Raw genomic sequence first — 7,950 nt, forward strand, 5'->3', positions numbered from 1 at the left:
GATTTTGAACCCTGACCTCCCAGCCAAAGTGGTTCCTGCCAGTAACTGTTCACTGTTTTCTCCCACATGTATGTTGTCTGCCTGCTCCAAGGTCAGGGACCAAGTCGTCCTTGTTTACTGCTGTCTCCACAGGGCCTAAGGCCCAAAGAGCCATGAGTAGCTGTTGAGTGAGTGAATAAACGCTAGTTGACAAGCAGTAATATAGGAAATTAAATGAAAAAAAATAGAAACGGTTTGGCAGGGGTCACACAGGGCAAGTCTTGGCCATGTTTGATGTGACCCACAGACTGAGTTCCCATAAGGGCCCCAGCAGACACATACCCAACACCTGAACACCTCGCAGGAGTTCAAGGTAAAAACCAGGCAGTGTCCCCCACAGGGGACTCCTGGGTGGGAGGGGTACCTAGTCTCCGAGGGCTGACCCCCATCCCCAGGGCTTGAGAGAAAGACCAGAGAGGAGGAGCTAAGTCAAGGAAACCTCCAAGATCCAGGGGTTCTAACTCCTGAGGTCGTTCCGAACTGAGGAGCCTGGCCTTAGCCTCTGGTCTGATCCGGCCACAGGATGTTTGTTAAGCACCTAATGTGAGCTTAGCTAAGGAAAACAGGAAATCTCAGGTGAACACAGACCGACAGTACCCTCATGGCCCCCTCCCCCAGTGTCCCAATCCCCCAGACAAGTCAAGGTCCCAGAGGGAGCCGGGGAGACTGGCCACCAAGGGGGCAGACATTGCCTCAGAGCACTGTCCTCTCAGCTGGCATAAAAATCACAAGGGAGCCTGCTCGTAACGGCGACCCCAGAGACTGGCAAGAGGGTGGGGTCTCAGGCCCTACTTTGAGTAACCCAAGGAGGGCCCAAATCCCTGCACAGGCTGTGCCATCTTGGGCAGTTCAGTTGACTGCTCTGGGCCTCAGTTTTCTCATCGGTAAAACGGAGCTACTTTCGACTCCGTATGTTGCACTGAAACACTATCCCAAGCGAGGAGGGAAGGGACGGTGCCTGGCCCACAGGAAGCCGCAGTAAGTGATCGCTGCTGGTGGTGACAATTGGGAAAAGCCTCCTACCGCAGCTCAGCCTCAAAGAGGGGACCCCCGGGGCGGAGAGGCGCTTGTCTGCAGGCCGCTGCGCCCGGGCAGGCCCCCGCCTCCTGCCGCCTACCCCAGCCCGCGGGAATCCGGGCAGGATTTGGAGCAGGACGGCTGGCAGGATGTCCGCAGAGGCCCCGGGCGCGGTCTCCAAGAGGCCGAGCCGGGCAGCGCCGGGAGCTGCGGCGCGTACACCCTGAGCGCCTCCAGGGCCGGGACGGCGGCTCCAGCCCGCCCCCTGGCGCGCGCCCGCCTTCCCGCCCTCCGCGCGCGCCGCAATCTCGGCCCCGCGGCCTTCTCCCGCCGCAGCCCGCCCCGCGCGCCCGAGCCCCTGACCCACGGGAGCGCGCGCCGCGGGCCTCCTACCTTCGCGCGACACCACCGCTGCCGCCGGGGCCGAGCGGGCCGGGCCAGGCGAAGCCAGAGGGCGGAGCCCGCACCCGACCCGCCCGCGTCCCCGCGTCGCCTGGGGTGGAGGGCGCGCCCTGGGCCCGGGGCGGGGCCGACCGCTGGCAGCGTGCGGCGGCCTCAGTCTAGGAGCGTTTACCTGGGAGCCGCACTAGATGGAGGGCGTTTCATACACGATCGCATTTACTGCTCCGGACAACCCAGCAAACAGGGATTATTAGCTCCTTATGCATAAACGGGAATGTGAAGATTAAGCTAATTGCTCAGGGTCTCGCAGCTGAAGGGTGGCAGAGCCGACTGGGAACCAAGACCCAGCTGCAGTCTCGGCTTTGTGTTCCCTGGCCCAGCCTTAAAGGCCTTAAACTCTTAACACCCCACTTTCACCAATGGACAGATCATCCAAAATGAACATAAATAAGGCAACACAAGCTTTAAATGACACATTAGACAAGATGGATTTAATTGATATTTACAGGACATTCCATCCAAAAAAAACAGAATATCCTTTCTTCTCAAGTGCTCATGGAACATTCTCCAGGATAGATCATATCTTGGGTCACAAATCAAGCCTCAGTAAATTTAAGAAAACTGAAATCATATCAAGTATCTTTTCCGACCACACGCTACGAGACTAGATATCAGTTACAGGAAAAAAAACTGTAAAAAATACACACACGCTGCAAAGCAATTAAGCCCTTGCGCCACAGCTACAAAGCCTGCGCTCTAGAGCCCATGAGCCACAACTACTGAGCTCAAATGCTACAACCACTGAAGCCCGTGCGCCTAGAGCCCGTGCTCTGCAACAAGAGAAGCCACTGCAATGAGAGAGCCCGTGCACCACTACGAAGAGTAGCCCCTGCACGCCGCAACTAGAGAAAGCCTGTGCACAGCAACGAAGACGCAACGCAGCAAAAAACAAAGAAAGAAAACTAGAGACAAATGACAATGAAAACACAATGACCCAAAACCTATGGCCTTGACCCGTCGCCAACCAGACTGAGGGGGCATGCCTGCCCCGTTTCAGAGCCCAAGCCATGTGAGACCTCAATGACCTGACCTGTAGGGAGAATGTCTTTGTTTTCCTGATTGTCCTGCAACCTTGGTTGAGGCACTCTGGCCTCAGTTTGTTCATCGGTAAAATGGTGGAGCTGCGCATTCCTTCTCACAAGCTCAGGTGCCCTCTCCACATGGGATGGGGATGAGACCATAGAGAAAACCATGCTTTTGAAACTAAACAGTGATGTGTCCTGTCTATTCTAACAATAGATTAGATGTCCATCCTCTCACCTGGCCTCAACTTCCCTGCATTCTTTTTTAAAATATAAATTTATTTATTTATTTGTTTGTTTATTTATTGGCTGCATTGGGTCTTAGTTGCTGTGCCTGGGCTTTCTCTAGTTGCAGAGAGCGGGGCCCACTCTTTGTTGCGGTGCGCGGGCTTCTCATTGCAGTGACCTCTCTTGTTGTGGAGCACAGGCTCTAGGCATGAGGGCTTCAGTAGTTGTGTCTTGCGGGCTCTAGAGCGCAGGCTCAGCAGTTGTGGCACACGGGCTTAGTTGCTCCGCGGCATGTGGGATCTTCCTGGACCAGGGCTCAAACTCGTGTCCCCTGCATTGGCAGGCATATTCTTAACCGCTGCGCCACCAGGGAAGTCCATTCCCTGCATTCTTTTTTTTTTTTTCCCCCCTGCATTCTTGAAGGCATCGGATCCATCTCAAAAGGGGGAGGCAGGTCTGAATCTCTAGGGCTTAGGAAGGGTGTTTTGTCTATAAAAGCATATTTAATTTTATGATTTTACATTTGAAAAAAAGCAAATACCCAGAAAGAAAAGCAGCAGGCCTACAGCCAATGGTTTCCCCATCAGTCAGAGGCGATAAGTGGGAGTTTTATCTTTGTCAAAGAGGAGCCTGGGCTTTTGGGGTTTTTTTTTTTTAAACTTTTTTAAAAATTTTATTTATTTAATTTATTTATTTTGGCTATGTTGGGTCTTTGTTGCTGCGCGCGGGCTTTCTCTAGTTGTGGTGAGCGGGGTCTACTCTTCGTGGCAGTGCGCGGGCTTCTCGTTGTGGTGGCTTCTCTTGTTGCAAAGCACGGGCTCTAGGCACACGGGCTTCAGTAGTTGTGGCTCATGGGCTAAGTAGTTGTGGCTCGCAAGCTCAGTAGTTGTGGCTCGCGGGCTCTAGAGTGCAGGCTCAATAGTTGTGGTGCACGGGCTTAGTTGCTCCTCGGTATGTGGGATCTTCCCGGACCAGGGCTCGAACCCGTGTCCCTTGCATTGGCAGCCGGATCCTTAACCACTGTGCCACGAGGGAAGTCCCCAAACCCATGCTCTTTCCTCGACACCATGCTGCCTAATGTGAGATTTGGGGAGGGACAGCAAACACGATTCATCTCTCCTTGACCCTATCCCCGGGGGCCCCAGGATCCTGCTGCAGGGAGGCACATACTTACACCAACCCTCCTCCAGAGGCCTTGAGCTCCCCTGCTGTGCTGACTCAGTGACTCTGCTCAGCTCAGCCTGGCCTGTGGGCATTTGAAGCCCCAGGGCTGCTGCCCACTGGTCACTGCTCCATAACCAGGTGGTGACCAGCCCAGGGCCCCAAGGTCCAGCCACCAGAAGGGAGTTGTGTTGGGTACTCACCTGCTCACTGCGGAGGGTTCTAAATCTGCAAATCAGGTAACTAGGAAACAAGTGACTGGGACTTACCAACCCCAGGTTGCTGGGGCCAAGTGCCTGCCGAATCCGGGTGCTAGGCTGGGTTGGACTCTGCCCACCATCAGCAAAACCACATTACCCAGCAGGCTTAGAGGACAGATGTTCTGGTTAACTGGATTTGCCAGATATCTTAAGGCTAATTGGCAACGCTTTTCTTTTTTTTTTTTTTTTTGCGGTACGCGGGCCTCTCACTGTTGTGGCCTCTCCCGTTGCGGAGCACAGGCTCCGGACGCGCAGGCTCAGTGGCCATGGCTCACGGGCCCAGCCACTCCGCTGCATGTGGGATCTTCCCAGACCGGGGCACGAACCCGCGTCCCCTGCATCGGCAGGCGGACTCTCAACCACTGTGCCACCAGGGAAGCCCGGCAATGCCTTTTAATGCCTGGCTTTAATAGCAAAAAATTAGAAAGACCAAAATGTCCAGCAATAGGGGACTTGCATATGTAAGCTGCTCATTTAATGGAATACTATAAAGTCATTCCAAATGTTACAAAAAAAAGGTTCAGCAACTGGAGAAATTGTTATATATATACATTTTTAAATTTTATGTATGTATATATGTATGTATTTATTTGGCTGCGTTGGGTTTTTGATGCTGCGCACGGGCTTTCTCTAGTTGCAGCGAGCGGAGGGTGCTCTTTGTTGCGGTGCTCAGTCTTCTCACTGCAGTGGCTTCTCTTGTTGTGGAGCACGGGCTCTAGGCGCACAGGCTTCAGTAGTTGTTGTGGCGCACGGGCTTAGTTGCTCCCTGGCATGTGGGATATTCCCGGACCAGGGCTTGAACCCCTGTCCCCTGCACTGGCAGGCAGATTCTTAACCACTGCGCCACCAGGAAAGTCCAGAAATTGTTATATTAAGTGAAAAGTTTCGGAACAGTAGGACAGAATTAGCCCTTGTTTGTAAAATAATTTTATTTTTTATTTAATTTTTTTTTTTTTTGCGGGATCTTAGTTCCCTGACCAGGGATTGAACCTGGGCCACAGCAGTGAAAGTGCCGAGTCCTAACCACTGGATCACCGGGGAATTCCTGAAAAATATTTCTTGTATATAGATATAATAGGAAAAACATGAGAAGACACTAAAACGTTAACCATGCTATCTTTGGGTGTTAGGATGACAGATGACCTCTAAAACATAGATTTTCTTTTGTTGAAAAGATGGTACACTTACATGGTTCGAATTCAAATAGTACAGAACGTTGTAAAGTAAAAGTAAGTATCCCTCCCATCCCTGTCTCCTAGTCACCCAGTCTCTCCCTGCAGGCAACCTGTGGGGTGCTGTTTCCTATATATCTTTCCAGATATTTTATGCACATAAAGTATATTTTCCCCTTCTCATTTTATGCAAAAGAGAGCACGTCTACACCTTACCCCCAATACTCAGCAGCTTAACACATTTATTATCTCCGTTTCTGTGGGTGGGAAATCCAGGTGCAGCTTAGCTGGGTATTCTGTCTCCACACCTCACAGGCTGCAGTCCAGGTGTCAGACAAGAAATGTGTTAAGCTAAGTTTTGGGGTGATTGTTACCCAGCAACAGATTACTAATATAGACATGTAGGCTATTTCCAGTCTTTCGCTATGATATTACATTTGCTTGTTAATATCGTGTTTTTCTGTTTTCTTACTGCATTACACACCCATAATCAGGTCTACTCTGCCCACAGGGGATGGTATCTTCCTGTCATTCCTTGCTCAGAGAAATCAACAGATATTGAGCACCTACTGTGTGTCTATGATGCATTTCAGTGGTTTCCAATTACCTATGGAATAAAGCCCCGCCCCTTGGCCTGTCATTGAATACCTGCCATATTAGGGCTTTCTTAATCCACATGGAGGGAATGGGAAATTCCATGTATTAGGCAGGTCTTAGGTGCCAGCCCTGTCAGCAGCACCACTCAAGATCAACCTGATTAAAATCATGGATGCTAGAGCCAGGCTGCCTGGGTTCCAACTTAGCAGCTATGTGACTTTGGGCAAGTTACATAATCTCACTGTGCTTCAGTCTTATCACTTGTAAAACAGGGATGAGTACCTATCTCATAGGGCTGTTGTGACAATGAAATGAATCTTTAAAAATTAATTAATTATTTATTTTGGCCGCACGGCATGCAGGATCTTAGTTCTCCGACCAGGGATCGAACCCGTGCCACCTGTAGTGGGGACGAGGAGTCTTAACCACTGGACCGCCTGAAATGAATTTTATGTTAAGTGCATAGAAGAGTACCTTGGGCAGAGTAAGCAGCACATAAGCAATAGCTGCTGTCCACATCCAGGGAAAGTGAGGCCCCCGAGGAGCAGGTTAAGTGACCTCCCAGGGCCATACAGCCATTAAATCTGTCCACTTTAAAAAAAAAAATTTTGGCTGCATTGTGTCTTCGTTGCTGTTCCCGGGCTCTTTCTAGTTGCGGCGAGCGGGGGCTACTCTTCGTTGCGGTGCGCGGGCTTCTCATTGCGGTGGCTTCTCTTATTGCAGAGCACGGGCTCTAGGTGCTCGGGCTCAGTAGCTGTGGTGCAGGGGCTCAGCTGCTCCGTCGCACGTTGGATCTTCCCGGACCAGGGCTCGAACCCGTGTCCCCTGCATTGGCAGGAGGATTCTCCTTTTTTAAATTTTTTAAATTTTTTGCTGCGTTGGGTCTTCGCTGCTGCACGCAGTCTTTTCTCTGGTTGCGGCTAGCAGGGGATGCTCTTCATTGCGATGCGCAGGCTTCTCATTGTGGTGGTTTCTCTTGTTGCAGAGCACGGGCCCTAGGTGCGCGGGCTTCGGTAGTTGTGACACATGGGCTCAGTAGTTGTGGCTCACAGACTCTAGAGCGCAGGCTCAGTAGTTGCAGCACACAGGCTCAGTTGCTCCACGGCATGTGGGATCTTCCCGGACCAGGGTTCAAACCCGTGTTCCCTGCACTGGCAGGCGGATTCTTAACCATGCGTGACCAGGGAGGTCCCTGTCCAGACTCTCTTCTCACACTGACTCCCATCTCCAATACCCTTCACTCACCTCTTGTATTAGTTATCTATTGCTGCCTAAAGATATTACCACCATCTTGGCAGCCTGAAACACATTTACTGACTCAGTTTCCAGGGGTTAGGAGTCTGGGCACAGCTTGGCTGGGTCCTCTGTAAGGCTGCACTCGGTGTTGGCAGGAGGGGCTCATCTGAGGATCAACGGAGGAAGGCTCTGCTTCCCAGCTCAGGTAGTTTTGGTAGCATCCGGTTCCGTGCAGACCGCTGCCCTAAGAGCTTCAGCTATTTGTTGGCTATCGGCAGAGGCTACTTTTGCCACCTTGACACTGTGACCCTCGGATTAGGGCAACTCACACAACATGGCAGCTGGTTTCTTTAAAGCCAGCAAGACAGATATTGCAATGTTATGTCATTTAATCATGGAAACATCTTGCTGTAGTCTGCCTGCCACCTCAATGTGTCCAAGTCCTCCTGCTGTACAGAGAGCAGCTCAGGTCTCAAAATCCCCAAACCCAACACCCATCCCTCACCCCCACCCCACCAATTTGGAAGCTCCAGTCAAGGGTGTAAGTGAAGAGATGCCTGGTTTGGTACTGGGAGTTCTCCTGGGGACCCTGGTCCCATAGCTGGGATTCCAGTTGGTGATGGAGAGCACCAGACTATCCCCTGCCCGCCAGAGACCCCCTCAAGGTGCTTTTCAGGTTAGATTATTTTTTTTTTTTTTATTTTATTTTTGCGGTATGCGGGCCTCCCACTGTTGTGGCCTCTCCCGTTGCGGAGC

The 7,950-nt window shown here is 51.6% G+C and overlaps 1 protein-coding gene across 1 annotated transcript in view; it reads right to left on the reverse strand.

Annotated features, from left to right (window-relative positions):
- CROCC (ciliary rootlet coiled-coil, rootletin) overlaps nucleotides 1-1,509 on the reverse strand; it is a 49,330-nt gene extending 47,821 nt beyond the window's left edge. Inside the window, exon 1 of the mRNA XM_055083745.1 lies at nucleotides 1,450-1,509. The gene's annotated coding sequence lies outside the window, so the exon portion shown is untranslated. The remainder of the gene's footprint in view (nucleotides 1-1,449) is intronic.
- Nucleotides 1,510-7,950: the final 6,441 nt, after the last annotated feature.

Source organism: Physeter macrocephalus, chromosome 3, assembly GCF_002837175.3.
Source record: "Physeter macrocephalus isolate SW-GA chromosome 3, ASM283717v5, whole genome shotgun sequence".
In the NCBI taxonomy this organism is placed as follows: domain Eukaryota; kingdom Metazoa; phylum Chordata; class Mammalia; order Artiodactyla; family Physeteridae; genus Physeter; species Physeter macrocephalus.